Raw genomic sequence first — 7,586 nt, 5'->3', positions numbered from 1 at the left:
AAACTACCACTGAGGCCACACTACTCAGTCCATGTCATTGATGTGGATATCAGCAGAAGGGTCTTAAAACAAGCTATCTAACGCTGTCTTTTGCATTTATAAAATGCAGATATGTCATAACGTTATCGCCTGAAAACTAAAAATCGGGCTGCTGAAAATATACATTTCGGGAATTTTCTCAAAAACTGGTCAGTCGATTTTATTCTAAGTTTCCACAAGTCTAGCCCAAAACCTTAGCTTACATTTGGTATATAGCTTGTATCTGGGAAAACTCTTGTTGTGGAGATATTTCGATTCAAATTGAAAAAATGTCGCTCCAAAAAGTGTCAAATGGTTAATAATTAACAAATCCGTCTAATTTGGTTACTTTAAGATATAAAAATAACATACCCAGTTTCCCGAAAAAAATTGCCCCTTCCCCGATTGCCAGTTAAACCGAAATTCCCTGCAAATAGGGGAATTTCCCACGAGTTGACAAGTTGAAGGATGCAGCTGTGCTAATCACTTAGTACATGTCGTGGAAACCACAATTTGTTAGTATTTTAAAGTTTTTTCCAGTCACATGCCGAAATTCTAACATTTTCCCCCATTTTAATTGCAGGTATCTACACAGCATTTAACTATGCTAGATGGGTTTATCATCCGCACTTAACCTACCTGGTAAGACGCATACAATATTACCTACAGTTGTACATAAATATGTATGTATGAATGCATTTAATTCACCCAATGTGCCGCTACTACTTACATAAAATGTATAAATTGCCACTGAGCAAAACTACTTGAGAAAAAATCATTAGTTTAAAGCACGAGTGCAACACCGTACACGTGATAGTAGTAAAACTTAAAAAAAAAAGCACAGGTGTGCGCCCCACACCCGGTAGAAATCTTAACAACAATTAAACTACGAGGCAATCAGACGAATACAGTTGCCTATTGTATCCAAAGTTGGTACCAAGTTGATACGTTTTTATCATTTCTCATATATATATATTTTTTTTTTAATTTTTTCGAATACAAAGGATATGATCATTCTTCGATCAGTATTCGAAAATTTATGTGTTTCAATGGACACATCGATTTGAATACATAATTTGGATTTAGATAACATTTTATTGAGAAATATAAAACATTTAGATTATTGTTTGAATTTTGGTCGATTTAAAATTTGCTACCCTAAAGTAATTGATATCAAATAAAACACCTCTTTGAGGTAAAATTTTCGAGTGACGAAAGCTGAGCTAGAAACACAAAATTTATGATATCAATTTCGTGACGAGAATTATACGCATTTTTTAACTGCCTTGGAAACGTACGGAAATCTTTTTTTATTTATTCGGAACGTTGCGAAATTCCATCTACTGCTAGAAACACAAAATAAAAAACAGAACTTTTGCAACGATTCGTATGAATAAAAAAGATTTTCCGTACGTTTCCAAGGCAGTTAAAAAATGCGAATAATTCTCGTCACGAAATTGATATATTAAATTTTGTGTTTCTAGCTCAGCTTTCGTCACTCGAAAATTTTACCTCAAAGAGGTGTTTTATTTGATTTACAATTTACTTAGAATTACAAAAAAGATTCAATAAGCATTTTAAGTCTAAATAACACTGTTTGATAGGAACCTTAAATAAATTCCTTAAAGAAGTATGAGTTTTATGAATTAGGAAAAACTTGCAAAGAACTTCTTCAAAGGGCGTCCTACAAAAGCCCTTCTGAAAGCTCTTTTTTGAATAGCGAAAGCAGAGGCCCTTCAATTTGTGCCGCTCCATACAAAAAATTAAGGAGAAAGGAATAACTTTCAGAAAGGCCTTTTCGATAAGATTTTAACTCCTGAAATTATCTGCTGGGTAGTACTTGCGTATGACCACTCAACCGTGTACCTGATCACAAACTTGCACCTTTTTGGCATTTGTCCGAAAAAATTTAATTTTTAACCAAATAAACTAAACGGAAAGAAGGTAAACTCACCAGATAATCAACATGTTCGAAAGAACGTTTCGTTATCAATTTTCGACTACTAATGACAGGAAGCTAAACCTTTTTTCATAGCAAAAATCTGCTTATAATTAGAGGAGTGTCTGCATTGACCTTCATTAAAAACCAGGGCTCGAATCGTAACATCCATTCACGGATCGAAAACAATACGAAAGAAAATTGTGTCATACGTCAGGCAGTATATGTTGAATGGGACAAAGAGTACGTTCACGTATGTCATAATCCGAAAAATGTGTTTTTACGTGACGAGTAATACGAAACGCCACATACGATTCGAGCCCAGGACAATTTAGGTGTGGACCAGGACACCAGGACAATTTGTCTAAATCAGGACAAGTCCTGGAAAACCAGGACGTCTGGCAGCCTTATAGTAAGGGTACTCATCTATACGCGCAAGTCTCATATTTGGGCAATTGGGCAACTTTGCGCAGTGTGTTTCATGAGTACAATTTAAATGTTGTTTATAATTATGGTGACCATATTAACCAACGTAAAATAAAGGACACTTTTTTCAAAATGATTTGGGAATACGTACATAGAAATTGTATGATAAAACTCCCTTACCCATATCGTAATTTAGATCAAATATTTACCAGTTAATTATATTATTTAATTTTACCAGTTCCCCTGCTGTAGCGAAAAATTAAGCCTAATCCTTTTCAAGGACCTCGCAATTCTTTGCTACCAAAATGCGTTTTCCATAATTCATACTGCACGGCGAAGCCAGCACACAGTGGTTCAAAATTGGAATTTAATGTTCATAATTCATCGGAGCCTTCATTTTTCAACCATTTTTTACTAAAAACCAGAAAAAAAATTTATTTTGGTGTTATAAAAAAACATTTACAAATTTTTTTGGTGTAATTTTTTCGTTTTGCGAGAACCATACAATTGTTTTGAACTAGTTTTTGTTATGTAAAATTTATTAGCTGGAGCAGGAGAAAACATTTTGTTCATAATTGCTACTTTTTCTGATTTTTGTTAAAAAATTTAATATAATCAAATAAAATTCACAAATCAGGCTAAACTGGTGTCTTGCAAATATTGTGAGCTTTCATTAAAAAAAATAAAAAATTTAATAAATTAAGTGAAAAATTAAGGCTCCAGTGAATTGCGAACACTAAACGCCAGTTTTAAACCACTGTGCAGCAGGAAGTTTATTGTTCTTTTTCAGTTCAACTGGAAACTCAGCGTGCAATACGATCCTGGGCACAACTTTCCTAGTGCTTATAGATTGTACAAAGATTACCGATTAAATAGAAACCCTTAAGTGGAGTGCGAAACGAACTGGCGAAGGTTTTCATTATATTTTATAAGGGACATTTTTATTTTTCATATTGTGTTTAAAAATTTACCTCTGTAAAATGCAGAGCTGATTTAAAGGACTGTTTAAGAAATAAAGGACAAAAGGCGTCCTTTATTTAAAAAAAAATTATATAGGACAGGGGGTTAAAATAAAGGACTGTCCTTTAAAATAAAGGACGGATGGTCACCGTATTTATAATGTAAGCAGCAAAGTTGCCTTAACTAACAGGGCATATAAATTGTTCCTCACTATAAAGTGCGTTATAAGTATTTTCGTTTTCTTTTCTTGTCGGTAAAAATAAATTTGTTACTCCGAAATTACGGCAACACGAAAGTGAAACTTCACCACATTCGTCATAAAATTTCAAAGGTTGGCAATGCAACATAAGCAAATAAAGAGCAAGAGCCACTGTTAGCAAAAACCAAAACCTTGGTTGAAATATCTAATATATCTGACTCACGAACCAAAACCAAACCAAAATTTAAACTCGTATATCAAGGCGTTAAAGTGGCCGATAGTCTAAAGGTTAGATGAGAAAACGGCCTTTAATTAAAAAAGTTTAACAATTGAAACTCAAATTTAAGTTACTATTTAATTTTGCAGTCATTTCGAAATAGCGTTAAGCACAAATCAAAATGAAAGTGAACAAATAGCTGATGGAGGGTTGCACAACACACTGCGCAAATTTGCGCTTCAAAATTGCCTCGCACGGCTTTTGATACAAATTTTGACATTTCATTTGCGAGGGTTTGAAATTGCACAGTTTGCGAGAGTTTTGCGCTTTTAAATGAGTACCCTGAGTGAAAAAAATCCAGCACTAATGTTAGTGGAACACAGAAACTATTCACTGCATTGAAAAACTGAGTTAACAGATTATAGCATACAATTTTTTGCTTAAGCATTTACATATTCTCCGTTACCAATATACATTACAAATATGGGCCAAGTTAGAATATTTTTAACTAGAAGACACGGCGAACTCGTCTCGGTCAAAAGTAATTATTGAAACATTTGGTCCAACGCTTTCACCAACAATTCACGTTCACGTTTGCATTTGGGGTCATCAGAGGCGGATGGAGGATCCATTGCCGTCTTAAATAACTTAATAAAAGCGTTATGCCCGTGAAGAAGGTCTTGCGGCAACAACGATCCGGTTCGATGGTGAATCCTCCTTAAATCTGTATAGTATAATAATAATAATGTATTGGCGCTTACACATAAGTTAGTGTTTGGCCGAGCTTCTCCTCTGACTTGTGGCGTTCGCCTTGATGTTGTCACACAAAGCGGAGGTACCTACAGTTTTACGCCGTCTCCGAACGGCGATTGTATTTTTATGAGAAGCTGTTTTTCATGGCAGAAATACACTCGGAGGTTTGCCATTGCTTCTAAATTTTTGCGATGTTGCTTTGACCAGGGCTTGAACCCAGGTGCTGATGAGTGAAAGCGCACACTGCTTACCACTACACCACAGCGGCCGTTGTGGTGGAAATGTCAAAATGAGGGAATCATTGGCCCACAGAAATCCAACATACAATTACAATTGCATTTGTAGGCATTTATCAAGAATTGTCTTTATTCTGATTAGTCGCCGTAAAGCACGGACCGCAATGGTTGTGATGGTTGATTTAAGGGTGGTAACTTGACCGTCATCCCCATCTCCGTGTGACTTCACTTGACGATTTGTTTCAATAATTCTGCTCCAAAACCACCTTGCAGCTCTTTTTATACCCGAGCGCACTTGCGTACAAGGGTACATGGGCATCATGGGCAAAAATCAAAACCAATAACTTACTAAATAATTGTTTTTTATAGCTTAAAATTATTGTAACCATTTGTTGCACAAAAAACAAATAAACAGAAGTTCACAAAAGTAGATATAAAACTATTCGTTGATTTAAATTGTTAACTTTTTACTGAGCATGTTTATTTTACGAGGAGGAAGCATCGAAAGCCTAACCACGTCAGTGTGAGACTTTAACCCAAACTAAAATTCCTAACGTCATATACCGTTCCCCTCCCGGTACCACCGTCAGGGATTTCGTCGGGATTATAACACTGTATGACTGATAAGGTTATAGATCTATTCTCTTCTTCTTCTTCTTATTTGGCGCTGTAACCGCCAAAGCGATTTTGGCCTACTGACGCCAATTGGAAATGCCAAACGAAGCCAGAATACTTTCAGAGGTGGGGCGTCGGTGTCCATTCAAACGACATGGTCAAGCCAGTTGAGCCGCTGTATTTTAATTCGCCATATACCAGCACGAGCATGATGAGTGACTTATAGTGTGGTTTTCGTACGTCGAGAGAGGACTTTACTCCTGAATTGCCTACTCAGTCCAAAGCAGTACTTGTTGGCAAGAGCGATTCTGCGTTGGATTTCCATGCTGACATTATTACAGGTGTTAATGCTGGTTCTCAAGTAAACGACATTCTCTACTTTCTCAAAATTATAACTGTCAAAAGTGCTGATTGTTTGTTTGATGACAGGAGATACTTCGTCTTGTCCTCGTTTACCACCAGACCCATGTCTTTTTTTTCATTGGGCAGGGTTTTAACGTGGCGGGACCCAAACCCAGCGCACGCGGGCCACTCCCAGTTGAATGGCAGTCAAAAGCTATGCAGTACTGGGAAATGTACAAAACATAGTGGTCAAAAGCGAATATCTCAACTAAATCCTGATGTATTTTAAATAAGCATAAGAAGAGCCGTCAGATAGATAAGGCGTGTTTAAATCGAGCTCTGTTAATTTAACGTTTTTCTTAGTGAAATGAACTTTTTTGGTCTGCATTATTTAATGCTTGAGATAGTGACTCTATATATCTAAAAAGTTTATTGTTGATTTCAACAAACTAATCTAAAATGCCTTGTGTATGCGGACAAAAAGTCGATCGCAATCGCGCGAAAGTGCAGTGTGCTCAGTGCAAAGAATTTTTTCATTTGGATTGCGCCGGTGTTTCGCAGAATGACTTGAAGTTTTTGCTCAGCTCAAACAACAAATACTTTTGTAAAGAGTGTACAGACCTTCGTCGAAAATCTATTCGCACTCCTCCGCCTTCTGTGAACCTGGTGGACAGTGAAATTGCCAATAATTTGTGTTTAGCCAACTCAACCGGTGTGCAGATAAGCGAATGTGACGATATATTTTCCCAACAACAACCACAAAAGTCAGCACCAACTAAATCGCTTAGTGAGAAGGTAAAAGAGTCTGAGCTGCAAACTACGTTATCTAAAATTCTTTGTGAACTCAAAGCTCTTAAGTCAGAACAAGCTCGTTCTCTTACTATGCTTCAAGCTGTTCAAGCTGACAAATGTCGTTTAATAGAAACTAATGAGAAACTGCACTCTGATCTAACATCTCTGCGAAAACAATATGATGAAAACATTGCTAATACGCTTGCTTCGCTCACAGCCGAAGTAAAAGAGCTTAGCCGCTGTACGTGCCAATTTATGTGTTTAAATAATAACAAACATAAGTCGGCTGAACACTTTGTCACTGACTCGGGCTTGACCGTCGGTAATGCTGATGCTAATGACATCGTCGCTGCTATAGCTAATCGGCCACCTTCATCTCTATCGTCTTCTTCTATTTCTATCATCCCGGCTGCTTCTGATTACTCGCTGCCTGCTGCTTCCCCTGATATTGTTGAGGTCTCTAATGCAGTCAGTAAGAAGCCGTCGACTTACGCCTCAGTCTCGCTTCCTCAGACTCGCTTGCCCATACGTCTGCTAGTACGAAAGCGCTTAATGTCGCGAATGGGGTTACTAACACATCTTCATATGAGAGTAGCACAGCTGAGTTAGGGTGTGCCAAAAATCATGAAACCATTGAACAAGCAGTTATAAATCTTGACCAATCTACTCGCGACTGGATAAAGGTATCTGATAAGCGACGTAATAAAAAAAATGAATCAGTAAAGATCTCATGTCCTGCTTCAGTCTGGTTAAAAAGGACGTCGAAACCAATACTTTAAAGAGGGTTAACTTCAAATTGGGTGTTCCTGAAGATGTATTCGGTAAACTTCCCAGGCCTGAGATTTGGCCCGCTAAGGTCACTGTACGCCCATTTCGTTTTTTTCAACGGAAACCAATCCAGTCGGCCAAAACCTAACATTTGAAAATTCGAAGGAATATTCGGAACGTGACGGTGCGCCCCCTCCGTTTTCTTCAACAGCCCGAAAGGCTAAGGTTCTGACAGTCAACGACTTATTATATACTTCTAAGCCTATTAATGAATTAAGAAGAACTTATACGCTTTATTATCAGAATGTAAGTGGTATGCGT

The 7,586-nt window shown here is 37.1% G+C and overlaps 1 long non-coding RNA gene across 1 annotated transcript in view; it reads right to left on the bottom strand.

Moving 5' to 3' along the window:
- Nucleotides 1-5,956: 5,956 nt before the first annotated feature.
- LOC108360961 (uncharacterized) overlaps nt 5,957-7,586 on the bottom strand; it is a 4,450-nt gene continuing 2,820 nt past the window's right edge. The window contains exons 2-3 of the long non-coding RNA XR_001847207.1: nt 6,986-6,991; nt 5,957-5,968 (exon numbers count right to left, since the gene is read on the bottom strand). This is a non-coding gene — a long non-coding RNA (uncharacterized LOC108360961). The remainder of the gene's footprint in view (nt 5,969-6,985; nt 6,992-7,586) is intronic.

This window comes from Rhagoletis zephyria, unplaced genomic scaffold, assembly GCF_001687245.7.
Source record: "Rhagoletis zephyria isolate East Lansing unplaced genomic scaffold, Rhagoletis_zephyria_1.1 Rzeph_scaffold_00667, whole genome shotgun sequence".
NCBI classification, from domain to species: Eukaryota; Metazoa; Arthropoda; class Insecta; order Diptera; family Tephritidae; genus Rhagoletis; species Rhagoletis zephyria.
This window is presented reverse-complemented; position numbering and strand designations above follow the sequence as displayed.